The 18118-nt window shown below is 45.4% G+C and overlaps 1 protein-coding gene across 1 annotated transcript in view; it reads left to right on the top strand.

Annotated features, from left to right (window-relative positions):
- The first annotated feature begins 3058 nt into the window (after nt 1-3058).
- Nucleotides 3059-18118, top strand: part of GPR153 (G protein-coupled receptor 153) — a 170395-nt gene continuing 155335 nt past the window's right edge. The window contains exon 1 of the mRNA XM_082273312.1: nt 3059-3248. The gene's annotated coding sequence lies outside the window, so the exon portion shown is untranslated. The remainder of the gene's footprint in view (nt 3249-18118) is intronic.

Genomic DNA, 18118 nt, shown 5'->3' with positions numbered 1-18118 from the left:
CAATTTTCCTTTAGTAAACCAACTCCAAGTTATCAGGAGGGGGTTGTTTGCATATGGGGCGCAGAGGCGCCACCCCCCCATCCATGCATTAAGGCCCCCTAATCTACATGCGGGGCGCCGGACACATGGAGTTCAATGGAGCTTTTTTGTTTCTTTTTAACCATGTGATTAGAGCCAGAGGCTTTGATAGGCTAAAAAAAGGATGGGCTCGGGGCGCAGAGCACTGTGCCCCAAGCCCACCCAGTTGTGTGACAATAGCGAATGAAAATTCGCTATTGTCACACGGATCCTCCTCCTGGCCAATCAGGAAGCGGGTTCTGAGACCTGTTTCCCGATTGGCCGAAAGGAGAAGCCATGCCATTGGGCATGGAGGAGGAGGGAGGAGACACAGAAGACAGGGGGAAGAAGCCGTCGTCAATGTATCAGGATGAGGGACTGTGTGTGTGCTCTCCCTCCATCCCCCATACATTGTATCACCATCCTGGCAGACTGGAGCCTCCTCCATCACAGACACAATGTATCAGGATGAGGGACTATGTGTGCGATCTCCCTCCATCCGCCATACATTGTATCACCATCCTGGCAGACTGGAGCCTCCTCCATCACAGACACAATGTATCAGGATGAGGGACTATGTGTGCGATCTCCCTCCATCCGCCATACATTGTATCACCATCCTGGCAGACTGACGCCTCTCAATCACAGACACAATGTATCAGGATGAGGGACTGTGTGTGCGATCTCCCTCCATCCCCCATACATTGTATCACCATCCTGGCAGACTAGAGCCTCCTCCATCACAGACACAATGTATCAGGATGAGGGACTATGTGTATGATCTCCCTCCATCCGTCATACATTGTATCACCATCCTGGCAGACTGACGCCTCTCCATCACAGACACAATGTATCAGGAAGAGGGACTATGTGTGCGATCTCCCTCCATCCCCCATACATTGTATCACCATCCTGGCAGACTGGAGTCTCCTCCATCACAGACACAATGTATCAGGATGAGGGACTGTGTGTGCGATCTCCCTCCATCCGCCATACATTGTATCACCATCCTGGCAGACTAGAGCCTCCTCCATCACAGACACAATGTATCCGGATGGGGGATTATTTGTGGGACCGCCTTCTATTAGTGATACATTGTATCAGGATGAGGGACTGTGTGTGAGATCTCCTTCAGTGATACATTGGGTGGTGAAATCTCAGTCATACATTGTATCAAGATGAGATATTTTAGCCCCCCCCCCCCCATTAGTGATACATTGTATCAGGGTGAGATAGTTTAGCTTCCATCCCCCTCTATTAGTGATACATTGCATTAGGATGAGATATTTTGGCTGCGATTTCTATCACTCAGTGATTCGACCCCCCCCCCCCATTGGTGATACATTGTATTAGGATAGGATAAGGGGGGGGTCTGTGTGCAATCTCCCCCCCCCATTGGTGATACATTGTATCAAGATGAGATCTCTATCAATCAGTGATACATTGTATTAGGAATAGGATAAAGGGCGGGGGTCTGTGTGCGACCCCCCCCCTATTGGTGATACATTGTATCAAGATGAGATCTCTATCAATCAGTGATACATTGTATTAGGAATAGAATAAAGGGTGGGGGGTCTGTGTGCGACCCCCCATTGGTGATACATTGTATCAGAATGAGATCTCTATCAATCAGTGATACAATGTATTAGGGTAGGATAAAGGGGGGGGGGAGTCTGTGTGCGACCCCCCTCCCCCCATTGGTGATACATTGTATCAGGATGAGAGCTCTATCAATGAGTGATACATTGTATTAGGGTAGGATAAAGGGGGGGGGGGGTAGTCTGTGTGCAATCTCCCCCCATTTGTGATACATTATATTAGGATGAGATCTTTATTAATCAGTGATACATTGTATTAGGATAGGATAAAGGGGGAGGGGGGTTCTGTGTGCAATCTCCCCCCATTGGTGATACATTGTATCAGAATGAGATCTCTATCAATCAGTGATACATTGCGGTTCTGTGTGCGATCTCCTTCTATACATTGTATCAGGATGAGATATTTCAGTCGTGATCTCCCTCTATTATTACATTGTATCACGAGGGAGTTTGTGTGCGATCTCCCTCTCTACATTGTATCAGGATGGGGGGGGGGGTTCTATGTGCGATCTCCCCCCATTGGTGATACATTGTATCAGGATGGGGGGGGGGGGATATATGTGCGATCTCCCCCCATTGGTGATACATTGTATCAGGATGGGGGGGGGGGTTCTATGTGCGATCTCCCCCCATTGGTGATACATTGTATCAGGATGGGGGGGGGGTTCTATGTGCGATCTCCCCCTATTGGTGATACATTGTATCAGGATGGGGGGGGGGGGGTTCTATGTGCGATCTCCCCCTATTGGTGATACATTGTATCAGGATGGGGGGGGGGGGTTCTATGTGCGATCTCCCCCTATTGGTGATACATTGTATCAGGATGGGGGGGGGGGGTTCTATGTGCGATCTCCCCCCATTGGTGATACATTGTATCAGGATGGGGGGGGGGTCTATGTGCGATCTCCCCCCATTGGTGATACATTGTATCAGGATGGGGGGGGGGGTCTATGTGCGATCTCCCCCATTAGTGATACATTGTATCAGGATTGGGGGGGGGTTCGATGTGCGATCTCCCCCCATTGGTGATACATTGTATCAGGATGGGGGGGGGGGGGTTCTATGTGCGATCTCCCCCATTGGTGATACATTGTATCAGGCTGAGATATTTGGGCTGCGATGCCAGGCAGTAAAGTTGCCTCTCCTCCTCCTCCATAGTAGTGGGCTGTCTGTCGGGTGGTCGGGCATGCGCTGTCCTCTCCTCTCTCATCCCAATGATGAAATGAAGAAGTGAGGGCTGAGTGGGGAGGGAGGGAGCCCATTGTTCGGGGTGGGTTGGGGGCAGCAGATCCACAGTGAAAGCTCCTCTTCTCCTCCTGGAATGGGGCTGCTGCTGGAGGAGGTGCCCGGTGCCCAGCCAGTGGCAGCAGCTTTACTGATCTCCGCTTCTCTGATCGCTGCCTGGAGGCTGGGGGTCCCTCTATTCTAGGAGACAAAGGGATTGGATGAAGGGTGCCCCTGCACACTGGGTGAAGGGTGCCCATGAAGACTGGATGAAGGATGCCCCTGAACCCTCAAAGGATTACCCCATTGGCTTTGTTACAAACTCATGCCAAGGGGAGCAGATCAAAGGCTGATGGCACCATAACCCAGGTATGGAAACCTTCTATTCATTGTGGAATGTCGGAGAACTACTAGTCTAAGCATGCCAGCTTTGTGCAGGTAATGAGATTTTTTGCTTTGCTATTCATGGTCTGGTAGGGTACAAGGGCACAAGATGGCTACATGAGGCACAAGACCCCTACATAGGGCACAAGACCCTTACATAGGGCATAAGACCCATACATAGGGCACAAGACCCTTACATAGGGCACAAGACCCTTACATAGGGCATAAGACCCATACATAGGGCACAAGACCCATACATAGGGCACAAGATCCATACATAGGGCACAAGACCCATACATAGGGCACAAGACAGCTACATGAGGCACAAGACCCCTACATAGGGCACAAGACCCATAATAGGCACAAGACCCTTACATAGGGCATAGGATACATACATGGGCATAAGACCCATACATAGGGCACAAGACCCCTACATAGGCACAAGACCCTTACATAGGGCACAAGACCCTTACATAGGGCACAACATCCCTACTTAGGCACAAGACCCTTACATAGGGCATAAGACCCCTACATAGGCACAAGAACCATACTTAGGGCATAAGACCCCTACACAGCGCACAAAACCCATACATAAGGCATAAGACCTATACATAGGGCACAAGACCCCTACATAGGACACAAGACCCCAACATATTGCACATTATCCAAGATGTAGGGGGAAGTACAAGTCCTAAAGATGCTGGTGGAACTGTAAATGCCAGCATGTCTTTTTATTAAAGCAGCTTATTTGTTTTGCCCATCAACACCAAGCCAAGTAAATCAGCAGTGATAGAAGGGCAGGGACCCCAAAACTGCACACAGTGTAATAAAGAGACATTCTGGAAAACCTTTACCCTCCAGCAAGAGAGAAATAAGAGCCCCAATATGCTTATGTAGACTGGGGCTTTGACTTGTTCCACAGCCCCTAGTGAACCCAAAGGGTGGCCTTTGGCTTGTAGTTCCATAGCCTCTGGTTTACCCAAAGGGTGAACTTTGGCTCATGGTTCCATAGCCCCTGGTTTACCCAAAGGGTGCCCTTTGGCTTGTAGTTCCATAGCCCCTTGTGTACCCAAAGGGTGCCCTTTGGCTTGTAGTTCCATAGCCCCTTGTGTACCCAAAGGGTAAACTTTGGCTCGTAGTTTCATAGCCCCTGGTGTACCCAAAGGGTGCCCTTTGGCTTGTAGTTCCATAGCCCCTGGTGTACCCAAAGGGTGCCCTTTGGCTTGTAGTTCCATAGCCCCTGGTGTACCCAAAGGGTGCCCTTTGGCTTGTAGTTCCATAGCCCCTGGTGTACCCAAAGGGTGCCCTTTGGCTTGTAGTTCCATAGCCCCTGGTGTACCCAAAGGGTGCCCTTTGGCTTGTAGTTCCATAGCCCCTGGTGTACCCAAAGGGTGCCCTTTGGCTTGTAGTTCCATAGCCCCTGGTGTACCCGAATGGTGCACTTTGGCTTGTAGTTCTATAGCTCCTGGTTTACCCAAAGAGTGCACTTTGACTTGTAGTTTTAAAGCCCCTGGTGTACCCGAAAGTTGCCCTTTTGACTTGTAGTTCTGCAGCCCCTGGTGAACCTAAGGTATGCACCTTGTTTTATAGCTGCACAACCCCTGGTGTACCCAAAGGGTGCCCTTTAGCTTGTAGTTCTATAGCCCCTGGTGAACCTAAGGTATGTACCTTGTTTTGTAGCTGCACAACCCCTGGTGTACCCAAAGGCTGTGCTTTGATGTTTAGTTCCACAATCCCTGCTGTACCTAGAGGCTGTGCTTTGACTTGTAGTTCCACATTCTCTTGTAAACCCAAAGTATGCACTTTGACTTGTAGTTCCACAGCCTCTGGTGTACCCAAAGGGACCCTAGCCAGCTGGAGCTCCACCTTAATGGGCATTACAGTGATCCCTGTACTCATCATAGGTTATATAATAGGGGGAGGTGGGTGAAATGTGTCCTCTATGGCTGTATATATACAATAGAAGCCGAGAGACCCTGAATATTACCAGCTAAATCTATCTATCTATCTATCTATCTATCTATCTATCTATCTATCTATCTATCTATCTATCTATCTATCTATCTATCTATCTATCCATCCATCCATCCATCCATCCATCCATCCATCCATCCATCTATCCATCTATCTATCTATCTATCTATCTATCTATCTATCTATCTATCTATCTATCTATCTATCTATCTATCTATCCATCCATCCATCCATCCATCCATCCATCCATCCATCCATCCATCCATCCATCCATCCATCCATCTATCTATCTATCTATCTATCTATCTATCTATCTATCTATCTATCTATCTATCTATCTATCTATCTATCTATCTATCTAATGGAATAAGCACACCATTAAATGTAATCAGGTTTATTTCATCTGGCAGTCCCCTATAGCAACCAATCCCAATGCTGCACATTTCACTGATAGTTGCACAGATTTGCTGGCAGACATTTGTCAGACCACCCCGACCCTCGTGTGTCTGGCATCCCCAAAAATGGGTCACTGCCCTTTGCACTGCCTAATTAAATAAGCCTGCTCACATCCCCTGCTCCTCAGAGACACTGCTCAACAAAAGGGGATTTCAAATGTAACAAATCAAATGGAAAAATGTCCCTGGAAATGATTTTAGAAGGTTGGTTATGAATTTGGAGTCCTACGCCTGGGAATGACTCGATGTCATGGATGGAGATGGGAATGGTGCGGGATCTCAGCCCTCCTGGCTTTGTTTTTAATGCCTCACAGTGCACGTGTAGCCGCCCAGAAGGCGCTCTGCCCACGCTGAATAAAAAGATGGACATGTGTCTATGGAGATTCTCATCTATCCAGGTCATGGTAGAGCTAGTAGTAGTTGGTTACAATGAATTTGACTTGTTCTGTAGTGAAGACATTTCATAGTTTATCTGTATTATTCATAGACTTCAGATCTGAAGAAGAGGTTTGGAGAAGCTACGAAACGTCTTCAGCGTTCCCCTACATGCACATGAGCAGTTTGCACCACGTGCGTCAAATCTGGGGGGGGGGGGTTTCCGGGCAATCAGGAGGTACAATCGCGGCATCCAGCCCCGCTATGAACAGCCCATCAAAATCTGTGACAGGCTGAAATAGATGGCGGCTGGATGTTGTGCCCAGGGCTGGGACTAGGGGTAGGCAGGAGGGGCAGCTGCCATGGGCACTGTGGTATCAGATGAGATGGGGGGGGCACCACAAGGAGATAGGGGGGAGGTAATTTGTATTGGGTGGGGGAATCTTGGGGGCAGCAGGAGGTAAGATTTGTTCTAGGAAGGGGGGTGTACTAGGAAAAGGTGATTTGGGGGGATTTGTGCTGGGAGGGTTATGGGGGAAGAGAATATGTGCTAGGAGGGGGGATATGGGATATTTGTGCTAGAAGAGGTGATATGGTAGAGGGTAAGGGGATTTGTGCTAGGAGGGGAATGAGGGGGTTGTGCCAGTAGAGATGCTTGGGGCGTATTTGTGCTAGGAGAGGAAATTTGGGGGGGGGGGGGTATTTGTGTTGGTGAGGTGATTTGTGCTGAGAGGGGGGGGGGGTTTGTAGTGGGGTGGGGAGCAGGTGTGTACTTGGGGGCAAGGATTTGAGAAGAGGGTAAGTGGATTTGTGCTAGGAGGGGAATTTGGGGGGGGGGGGGTTGTGCCAGTAGAGATGCTTGGGGCATATTTGTGCTAGGAGGGGAAATTGGGGGGGGGGATATTTGTGCTAGGAGAGAAGATTTGTGCTGAGAGGGGGGGTTTGTAGTGGGGTGGGGAGCAGGTGTGTACTGGAGGGGGGGGGGGGATTTGAGGAGTAGATGATTTGTGCCAGAAGGAGTGATTTTTTTTCAAGGGGAATGTGTGCCGGGGGTTTTGGGGAGAAGGAAGATTTGAGCTGGGAGGGGGGACTTCAGCAGGGAGAGGATTTGTCCTGGGAGGAGGGGAAATGTATGCTTAAGGGGTAAGGGTAAGAATACTGCTCAATTTTTTATTCTGGGGGGGGGGGGGGATTATTTTTAACACATAATGCTCATATATCTTGGGGGGGGGCAGTTTGGCATGCTCCTCCTGGGCTCTAGATGGCCTTTCCCTGGCACTGGTTGTACCAAACCATACCAGGGTAGCTAAAACAGGTAAATTGGGGTACACGGGACTTCTCTATGTTCTGGGATACATGCAAGGAACGCAACAGTTCTCCATTTGGGGCAAACATCCCTTAAATGCAATTTTACTGATAGAGGTACGACTTCGGACTGTGGGCTCAATTTACAGAACCAGATCGCATGCGTTTGTAGGTGTCCAGACACATTTTCCCTAAATACCAAATGCGATCCTGAAACTATCAAATCTGCATTATTTTCCGTAAAACGCTGAAAACGCTTGGTAAATACCGCATAAACAGGCATTAAACTCAATTCACAGAAGGAAATACATAATTAAATGCATGCGGTAATTAGGTAGTGGTGGAGGCATGTGGTATTTAGGGAATGTATACTGGTTGCTAAGGAGCGGGTGGCTGTTGGCGTCCTTAACAACCATGACAGTTACTGGTTGTTAAGGACGCGGGCAGGCGGCCGCCCGCTCCTTATCAGCCAACTACTTACAGTGTTTGTTAAGAACGCTGGCTACTGCCAGTGGTAAGTTGCCGCAGGTCTTCACTGCTAAACTTCATGACTTCATAAAATAACTCATGTGGTATTTTAGTAGCATTTGTTTAGTGAATGCCAAACATTTTTTTGAAAAACGCTGTGCGGTATCTTACCGCATACTTAGATGCGGTAATATACCGCTTTGTGAATAGAGCCATCTTTATGCCAACATCCCAGAGAAATGGGCACAACAGGTATATTGGGGTACACATGACTTCTCTATGTACTGGGATACACATCCGGAACGCAGGAGTTCTGCATTTGGGGCATTCATCCCTTGAAGGCAATTATACTAATTGAGGTGTGACTTCTGACTGTATCTTTGTGCCAACATTCCAGAGACATAACCAAAACAGGTGTATTGGGTTATACACCTAGATCAATAATATCACCTATATCTGTATGGAAATCCATATTTTATTAATATAATGATAAAATCTAATGTAAAGCTATTGACTGACAGAACATTGAGGTTACTTATCTCTTATATATAAACACTCCATATTTCACATCAATCTACTCTCTCTACTCTCTCTACAACTTGTGTTGATAAAAGATTTCCCAATGCATTTCAAATGAGTCTTCATCAGGGGAAGTCTTTATCAGTCTTCATCAGGAGAAAGTGTACATTATATATATACAGTATTTCTCGATCGGGTTCTGCTCTGGTCACGTGTTGGAGTCTTTTGGCTCATCAGTGGCCATTTCTTAGTAGTAGTCGGTCACATTCAGCTGAACATGTTCTGTATTGTTGAAATCTTATTGTAGCTTCTCCAAGAAACTTCTTCAGTTCTAAATGAAATTAATAAGGCCTAATGCACACGGGAGTTTTGGCCCATGTAGTAAAATCCTGATAATTGCTGTCAGCTTCTCAAAGCGGTACTTGCATTTAAGGCTGAACATCGATGTTACTCATCTCTCATATACAGTATAAATACTCCATATTTCACATCAACATGAGTCTTCATCAGGTCTTCATCAGGGGAAGTCTTCATCAGTCTTCATCAGGGGCAAGAGTACATTATATACATTTCACGATCGTGTTCTGCTCTGGTCACGTGTTGGAGTCTTTTGGCTCATCAGTGGCCATTTCTTGGTAGTAGTTGGTCACATTCAGCTGGACATGTTCTGTATTGTTGAAGACTTATTGTAGCTTCTCCAAGAAACGTCTTCAGTTCTAAATGCTATGAAAAAGGCCTAATGCATACGGAAGTTTTGGCCCATGTACGTAAAATACCGACATTATTGGGCGCCCAGGAGTTGCCGCTGCCGGCAGCTTCTCAAAGCGGTACTTACATTTAAGGCTGTATGTGTTGGGGATACACATCCGGAACACAGGAGTTCTGCGTTCGGGGTATACATTTTTTGCAGGCAATTATACTAATTGAGGTGGGACTTCTGACCATATCTTGGTGCCAGCATCCCAGAGACACAACCAACACAGGTTTATTGGGGTATATGAGACTTCTCAGGCACCTAGATCAATAACATCACCTATATCAGTATAGAAATCCATATTTTATTATTATAATGATAAAATCAAATTTAAGGGTATTGGCTGTGTCTTGGTATGAGTCTTTTGGCTCATCGGTGGCCATTTCTTGGTAGTAGTTGGTCACATTCAGCTGGACGTGTTCTGTATTGTTGAAGTCTTGTTGTAGCTTCCCCAAGAAACGTCTTCAGTTCTAAATGCTATGAATAAGGCCTAATGTACACAGAGTTTTGGCCCATGTACGTAAAATCCTGACATTATTGGGCGCCCAGGAGTTGCCGCTGCCAGCAGCTTCTCAAAGCGGTACTTGCATTTAAGGCTGTATGTGTTGGGGATACACATCCGGAACACAGGAGTTCTACATTCGGGGCATACATTTTTCTGAGGCAATTATACTAATTGAGGTGGGACTTCTGACCATATCTTGGTGCGAGCATCCCAGAGACAGGTTTATTGGGGTATATGAGACTTCTCAGGCACCTAGATCAATAACATCACCTATATCAGTATAGAAATCCATATTTTATTATTATAATGATAAAATCAAATTTAAAGGTATCGGCTGACAGAACATCAATGTTACTCATCTCTCATATATAAACACTCCATATTTCACATCAGTCTACTCTCTCTAAAACCTGTGTTGATAAAATATTTTCCAACGTGTTTCAAATGAGTCTTCATCAGGGGCAAGAGTACATTACATTACATTTCACGATCAGGTTCTGCTCTGGTCACGCGTTGGAATCTTTTGGCTCATTGGTGGCCATTTCTTGGTAGTAGTTGCTTACATTCAGCTGGACGTGTTCTGTATTTTTGAAGTCTTATTGTAGCTTCTCAAAGAAACTTCTTCAGGTCTAAATGCTATGAATAAGACCTAATGCACACAAGAGGTTTTACCCATATACGTCAAATCCCGGCATTATTGGAAGCCCAGGAGGTGCCACTGTCGGCAGCTCCTCAAAGCGGTACTTGCATTTAAAGCTGTATGTGTTCTGGGATACACATCCGGAACACAGGAGTTCTGCGTTCGGGGCATACATCCCTTGAAGGGAAATTTAGGTGTGACTTCTGACTGTATCTTGGTGCCAACATCCCAGAGACATAACCAAAACAGGTGTATTGGGGTATATGGGACTTCTTAGGCATGTAGATCAATAACATCACCTATATCAGTATAGAAATTCATATTTTATTATTATAATGATAAAATCAAATACAAAGGTATTGACTGACAGAACATCAATGTTACTCATCTCTCATATATAAATACTCCATATTTCACATCAATCTACTCTCTCTACAACTTGTGTTGATAAAAGATTTTCCAACACGTTTCAAATGAGTCTTCATCAGGGTCAAGAGTACATGATATATATTTCACGATCGGGTTCTGCTCTGGTCACGTGTTGGAGTCTTTTGGCTCATCGGTGGCCATTTCTTGCTAGTAGTTGGTCACATTCAGCTGGACGTGTTCTGTATTGTTGAAGTCCTATTGTAGCTTCTCCAAGAAACTTCATCAGTTCTAAATGCTATAAATAGGGCCTAATGCACACAGGAGGTTTGGACCATGTACGTCATTATTGGAGGCCCAGGAGGCGCCAAAGCCGACAGCATCTCAAAAGCCGTAGTTACATTTAAAATAGAACTACGGGCAAAACTTTTTTTTTCATTTAAGATAGAGTGGGGGGGGGGGGGGGTTATAACCCTTGTAAGGTTTATTTTTCCCATCTGTGTTCCATTGGGGAGATTTACCTTCACTTCCTGTCCCATACCTGAACAGGAAGTGAGAGGAAATCCCTACAAATTAAGGGAACCTCTTGGGCCCCCCCCCCCCAGGTCACCAGAATTAGTTTCCATATTGTGATTTTTCCCCTCTTTTACTCTTCTGGGGGCAACCCAAAATTTGGGATTTTCTTTTACTTTCAATGATAATGCTAAACAGGACAAATATAGAGGATAAATCTTCCCAACGGGGACACAGCCCTCTCCACTCTAAAACAAAAAAAAAAAGAAGTTTTGCCTTTAGTTATACAGACTGTATGTGTTCTGGGAAACATGTCCGGAACACAGGAGTTCTATGTTCGGGCATACATCCCAATGTAGGGAAATGTACTGATCGAGGTGGGACTTCTGACTGTATCTTTGTGCCAACATACCAGAGACATAACCAAAACAGGTGTATTGGGGTATTGGGGTATATGGGACTTCTCAGGCACCCAGATCAACAACTTCATCTATATCTGTATAAAAAATCAAATTTAAAAGTATTGGCTGACAGAACATCAGTGTTACTCATCTCTCATATATAAATACTCCATATTTCACATCAATCTACTCTCTCTACAACTTGTGTTGATAAAAGATTTTCCAACGTGTTTCGAATGAGTCTTCATCAGGGTCAAGAGTACATTATATACATTTCAAGATCGGGCTCTGCTTTGGTTTTAATCTTACAATGATAAAATCAAATTTAAAGGTATTGACTGCCAAGTCATGTTGTAATTGAATGTTATTAAAAACGATCTTTCCTTTTCAATCTGCAGCAGTTGTCATTTTCTGTAAAATGCAATATGGCCACCTGGAGGTGCTCTGTACAAAGATGGGATACAGAGCGCCCCCCACAAATGTAATTTCCTGCTTGTGTGATTGGCCTACTGATTTTCCCAAAAGTCTGCATCATAGATGTGTTCATTTAGAAAAGTAAGGTGGCTAGTGAATGACATATTTACTAGCCCCTTCCCCCACTCTCCATCCTGAATCATCCCCTGCAGGAGCTAGGGGGAGAGGAGGGAAGCCAGCAGCACTGTGGGGTGGGGGAGGGAGCAACATGGGGGAAGCCCAGGCAGTAGGGGAAATCAGCACTGCATATAGTGATTAGGGTGTGCCCAGGCTGTGCACACCTATGCTCTGCACTAAGATACAAGTCAGATTTTGGGCATCCCCTGCAACAAATGTAATTTTTGGTGAGATACTCTGCATTGTTGGATGCATATGGAAGGTGCTTAGCCCTGATATAGAAAAAAAAAAGTCACTGTACATTCCGCAACTAACACTAACCGTGTCAGTTAAACATAAATTGTGGCAAGGCGGATTCAATTTAGGTTAATTTAGATCTGTGCATGCGCTTTTACGTGAAAACGCGCATGTGCTTTGGACACAGCTGATCACAGATCGGGGTAAAGGGCCAATCACAGGTGATCACAGATCAGGGTAAAGGGCCAACAGGTGATCACAGATCAGGGTAAAGGGCCAATCACAGGTGATTACAGATTGGGGTAAAGGGCCAATCACAGCTGATCACAGATCGGGGTAAAGAGCCAATCACAGGTGATCACAGATCCGGTTAAAGGGCCAATCACAGGTAATTACAGATCGGGGTAAAGGGCCAATCACAGGTGATCACAGATCGGGGTTTTAAGGGTCAATCACAGGTAATAACAGATCGGGGGGAAAGGGCCAATCACAGGTGATCACAGATCTGGTAAAAGGGCCAATCACAGGTGATCAAAGATCGGGGAAAAGGGCCAATCACAGGTGATCACAGATCGGGGAAAAGGGCCAATCACAGGTGATCACGATGTAAAAACATTTGGTGGTTTTCAGCATTTCTTTCCGCACACTGGGGAGAGCCGGCAAAGGTGACAGGGGAAACCTACACTAATCATCAAACAATCAGGGTACTGATCATCAGTGTCCTGATTATCAGGGCAGCCCCAATTGTGCCCATCAGTGCTGCCAATCAGTGTCACCTATCAGTGCCACCTATTTGTGCCTATCAGTGCTGCCTCATCAGTGCCATCTCATCAATGCCACCTATCAGTGCCATCTATCAGTAGCTCATCATCAATGCCACCTATCTGTGCCACCTATCAGTGCTGCCGATAAGTGCCTCCTCATCAGTGCCACATATCAGTGCCTCTTCATCAGTGCTGCCTATCAGTGCCCATCAGTGCTGCCAATCAGTGCCACCTATTAGTGCCGCCAATCATTACCGCCTATCAGTGCCCACCAGTGCTGCCAATTAGTGCCCAATAGTGCTGCCAATCAGTGCCACCTCATCAGTGCCTCTTATCAGTGCCACCTATCAGTTCCTCCTCATCAGTGCTGCCTACGAGTGCCACCTATTTGTGCCTATCAGTGCTGCCTCATCAGTGCCTCCTCATCAATGCCACCTATCAGTGCCACCTATCAGTACCTCCTCATCAATGCCACCTATCAGTGCTGCCGATCAGTGCCTCCTTATCAGTGCCACCTATCAATGCCTCTTAACCAGTGCCACCTATTTGTGCCCATTAGTGCCGCATATCAGTGCTGCCTCATCAGTGCCTCCTCATCAATGCCTCCTCATCAATGCCAACTATCAGTGCCTCCTCATCAATGCCACCTATCGGTGCCACCTATCAGTGCTGCCTATCAGTGCCTCCTCATTAAATACTTCTCATCGATGCCACCTATCAGTGCCTCCTCATCAATGCCACCTATCGGTGCCACCTATCAGTGCCTCCTCATCAATGCATCCTATCAGTGCCGCCTATCAGTGCCCAATAGTGCTACCAATCAGTTCCACCTCATCAGTGCTGCCTATCAGTGCCGCCTATTTGTGCCCATCAGCGCAGCCTCATCAGTACCGGATGTGTAAGTCGGATAGGAATCAGTCATGTGTTCATTGTGGATAGTGGAGATCAGCGATGACAGCCGGGAGGAAGACCAATCAGCTGTCTCTGTTTATGTATACCAACAGTCACAAGCCCTGCCCCCAGCCAGGCCTCAGCTAATCGGATCCTGTATGGGGCGGCTTCTACCCCGCTGGTGTGTGCGGGAACTTCAGAGCCGTGAAGATACTTGCAAGAGTCAGGACCATGGGGCTGGTTTTCCTGCTGGAGGGGGAAGTACAGATTACCGGAGCTATCACCTTTCCAATCCAGTGACATTCCAGTACGTCGCTGGATGGGAAGCGGTTAAAAAACCCTCTTAGTTGTATTGGACCCCCCTATGGGTCAACCATCTAATACATGCTATAGCTTTTCATAATGTATATAGGGGGCCCTTGTGCATCTTTGTTATGTGCCTCTACGCGTTTCACCAGATAGATTAGCATCTTCAGGAAAACATTGAAACAGAACAATATATATAGTTGAATTCAACGAGTGCGCGATACATTGTTTCAAATGTTTCATTTCATAGTTTTCTCCCTCAGGCTCATGTCAGATGATAGAACATCGCTTTCCAAAAATAAGCTGTACTGCTGATCTGCAATCCTCCCAGGAAAATGATACCAGTCTGTTCCGGCCTGCTGAGGACCTGCCTGACCCCTCATCCCGTATCCCTCCCATGTTGTAGTATTCGGCACAGGGAACGCACAGTAGGACAAACACACAGATTGCGCCAGAAATAGCTCATCACAATAAGATCTATTTTTATCACAGTGCCATCTGTGTGTGTGGGAGCTGGGCTCTGCCTGTGCAGAGGGCACTAGGAGTCTGGACAGGGCGCCCCACATAGTCCCCCCCCCTTGTGCCATTTCTGGTTGTAGGGTACGTATGGCGATGGAGGGGGGGGGGGTCAACAGAAAAAGATTTGCACTACGCTTTTGGCTTACATGTTGTGGGATAATATAAAATAAATGTTGGGACATATAATATATGATGTCTATAATAATAAAACACATTATTATAAAAAAAAAATCTATATATATATATATACATATAAAATAAATATTTTGGGCAAGGTACAAAAAAATCTAGTATAAAATATGAAATATACACTATACATACAGTACATTTTTAAATATTATATATATATTATTATTCTAATATTATATATATATATATATATATATATATATATATATATATATATATAATATTAGAATATATATATATAATATTATAATAATAATATATATATAATATTCTTAAATGTACTGTATGTATAGTGTATATTTCATATTTTATACTAGATTTTTTCTACCTTGTCCAAAATATTAAATTTGTATATATTTATATATATATAAAATAAATATTTAGGGCAAGGTAGAAAAAATATGGTATAAAATATTAAATGTTGCTTATCCTATGTAAATGCAGTGCAATCGGTCGTGATTAGCAATCAGACCTCAGGCATGCTTAATCTCAAAAACGCCATTTTTTTCCTGCCTCTAAACGCCCCTCCCATGTTTACAGAGAAAGGTGGTTGAAATGGGGGGTTTTCATTGCTTATTTCTGTGAAGGGCTTCTAAATTTGCAGCAGCATTGCCAGCCCTCCAATCTTTATCCTCCTAGCAGTGACGTCATCACGCCACTGTTCATAGTGCTATAAGCTATTGTCAGCTGGCAGATACAGTATCTCACAAAAGTGAGTACGCCCCTCACATTTTTGTAAGTATTTTATTCTATCTTTTCAAGTAACAACACTGAAGAAATGACATTTTGCTGCAAAATAACTCAATACACAGCCATTAATGTGTAAACCACTGGTAACAAAAGTGAGTACACCCCTAAGGGAAAATGTCCAAATTGGGCCCAATTAGCCATTTTACCTCCCCGGTGTCATGTGACTCGTTAGTGTTACAAGGTCTCAGGTGTGAATGGGGAGCAGGTGTGTTAAATTTGGTGTTATCGTTCTCACTCTCTCATACTGTTCACTCGAAGTTCAACATGATACATCATGGCAAAGAACTCTCTGAGGATCTGAAAAAAAAAAAGAATTGTTGCTCTACATAAAGATGGCCTAGGCTATAAGAAGATTGCCAAGACCCTGAAACTGAGCTGCAGCACGGTGGCCAAGATCATACAGCGGCTTAACAGGACAGGTTCCACTCAGAACAGGCCTCGCCATGGTCGACCAGGTTGTCTTTGGGAAATAGACGTATGAGTGCTGCCAGCATTGCTGCAGAGGTTGAAGGGGTGAGGGGTCAGCCTGTCAGTGCTCAGACCATACGCCGCACACTGCATCAAATTGGTCTGCATGGCTGTCGTCCCAGAAGGAAGCCTCTTCTAAAGATGATGTACAAGAAAGCCTGCAAACAGTTTGCTGAAGACAATCAGACTAAGAACATGGATTACTGGAACCATCTCCTGTGGTCTGATGAGACTAAAATAAACTTATTTGGTTCAGATGGAGTCAAGCGTGTGGGGCGGCAACTGGGTGAGGAGTACAAAGACAAGTGTGTCTTGCCTACAGTCAAGCATGGTGGTGGGAGTGTCATGGTCTGGGGCTGCATGAGTGCTGCCAGCACTGGGGAGTTACAGTTCATTGAGGGAACCATGAATGCCAACATGTACTGTGACATACTGAAGCAGAGCATTATCCCCTCCCTTCAGAGACTGGGCCGCAGGGCAGTATTCCAACATAACGACCCCAAACACACCTCCAAGAAGACCACTGCCTTGCTAAAGAAGCTGAGGGTAAAGGTGATGGACTGGCCAAGCATGTCTCCAGACCTAAACCCTATTGAGCATCTGTGGGACATCCTCAAACGGAAGGTGGAGGAGCGCAAGGTCTCTAACATCCACCAGCTCCGTGATTTCGTCATGGAGGAGTGGAAGAGGACTCCAGTGGCAACCTGTGAAGCTCTGGTGAACTCCATGCCCAAGAGGGTTAAGGCAGTGCTGGAAAATAATGGTGGCCACACAAAATATTGACACTTTGGGCCCAATTTGGACATTTTCACTTAGGGGTGTACTCACTTTTGTTGCCAGCAGTTTAGACATTAATGGCTGTGTGTTGAGTTAATCTGAGGGGACAGCAAATTTACACTGTTATACAAGCTGTACACTCACTACTTTACATTGTAGCAAAGTGTCATTTCTGGTGGCATCACATGAAAAGTTATAATAAAATATTTACAAAAATGTGAGGGGTGTACTCACTTTTGTGCGATACTGTACATGCCTCTATTAAAATGTATCTAAACCAAAAAGACTCCTTGAAAGTGTACCCACCGCCATATCTTCCAATGACATATGTAATTAATCATAAGTTTAGAGGCGACCCTGATGCTACCACCTTGCACAGGCCTGATGAAGCTGCCCAAGAGGCGCCAGGGATGCATCTGCCTCTGGTCACCTCTCCTATGGCTGGAACGCAGGCCTGGAAACATGGAAATAATTGTTTATAATGGAATTGCGCTAGGTTGGTGTGCCCTTCTCTAGTTTTCCGTTGTTTTCTAATACATTTGGATACGGTACCCATGGTCCCGAGAGGGCAGCAAGGCCTCAGGCCTTGATATTAATAACCAGACACACTCCCTTCCTTTGATCATTTCACCCAAGCGTAGGAGAGTGGCTTTCTTGTTGCTTTTTCATGCCAGGGATTTCCATCCACTTTAAAGCAGATCTAAACTCAATCAATAGAATCTAAAATAATCTTTAAAATGTTGGTGTAATTTCAAGAGCCTATTTCATTCTTTTTAAATCTACTGGAAACATGACATCAGTGTCAGGACCTGGATCCCCCGCTGGTGGACACTGGAATTACAACCCTCCGTCCCAGGGAACCACAGTGCCACCAACTGGTGATCAAGGTCCCGATAGACTGAGTGCTCCTGAACATCAGTGATATAGCAGTTTTCCTTCCTGTTACATGGGTGTCAATGCATATTTTATTATGCCCTGTTATTTTTAAGATGGTTGTTCAATACATTTATATTTTATATTATATAATCATTGTGATCAATGGGGGTTCCTATAAAGTTTGTTTCCAGTAACATAGGATGTGGCGCCCC

This window comes from Pelophylax lessonae (assembly GCF_965119305.1).
Source record: "Pelophylax lessonae genome assembly, chromosome: 12".
In the NCBI taxonomy this organism is placed as follows: domain Eukaryota; kingdom Metazoa; phylum Chordata; class Amphibia; order Anura; family Ranidae; genus Pelophylax; species Pelophylax lessonae.
Note: the sequence above shows the minus strand (reverse complement) of the source record. Positions and strands in the feature narration are given on the sequence as shown.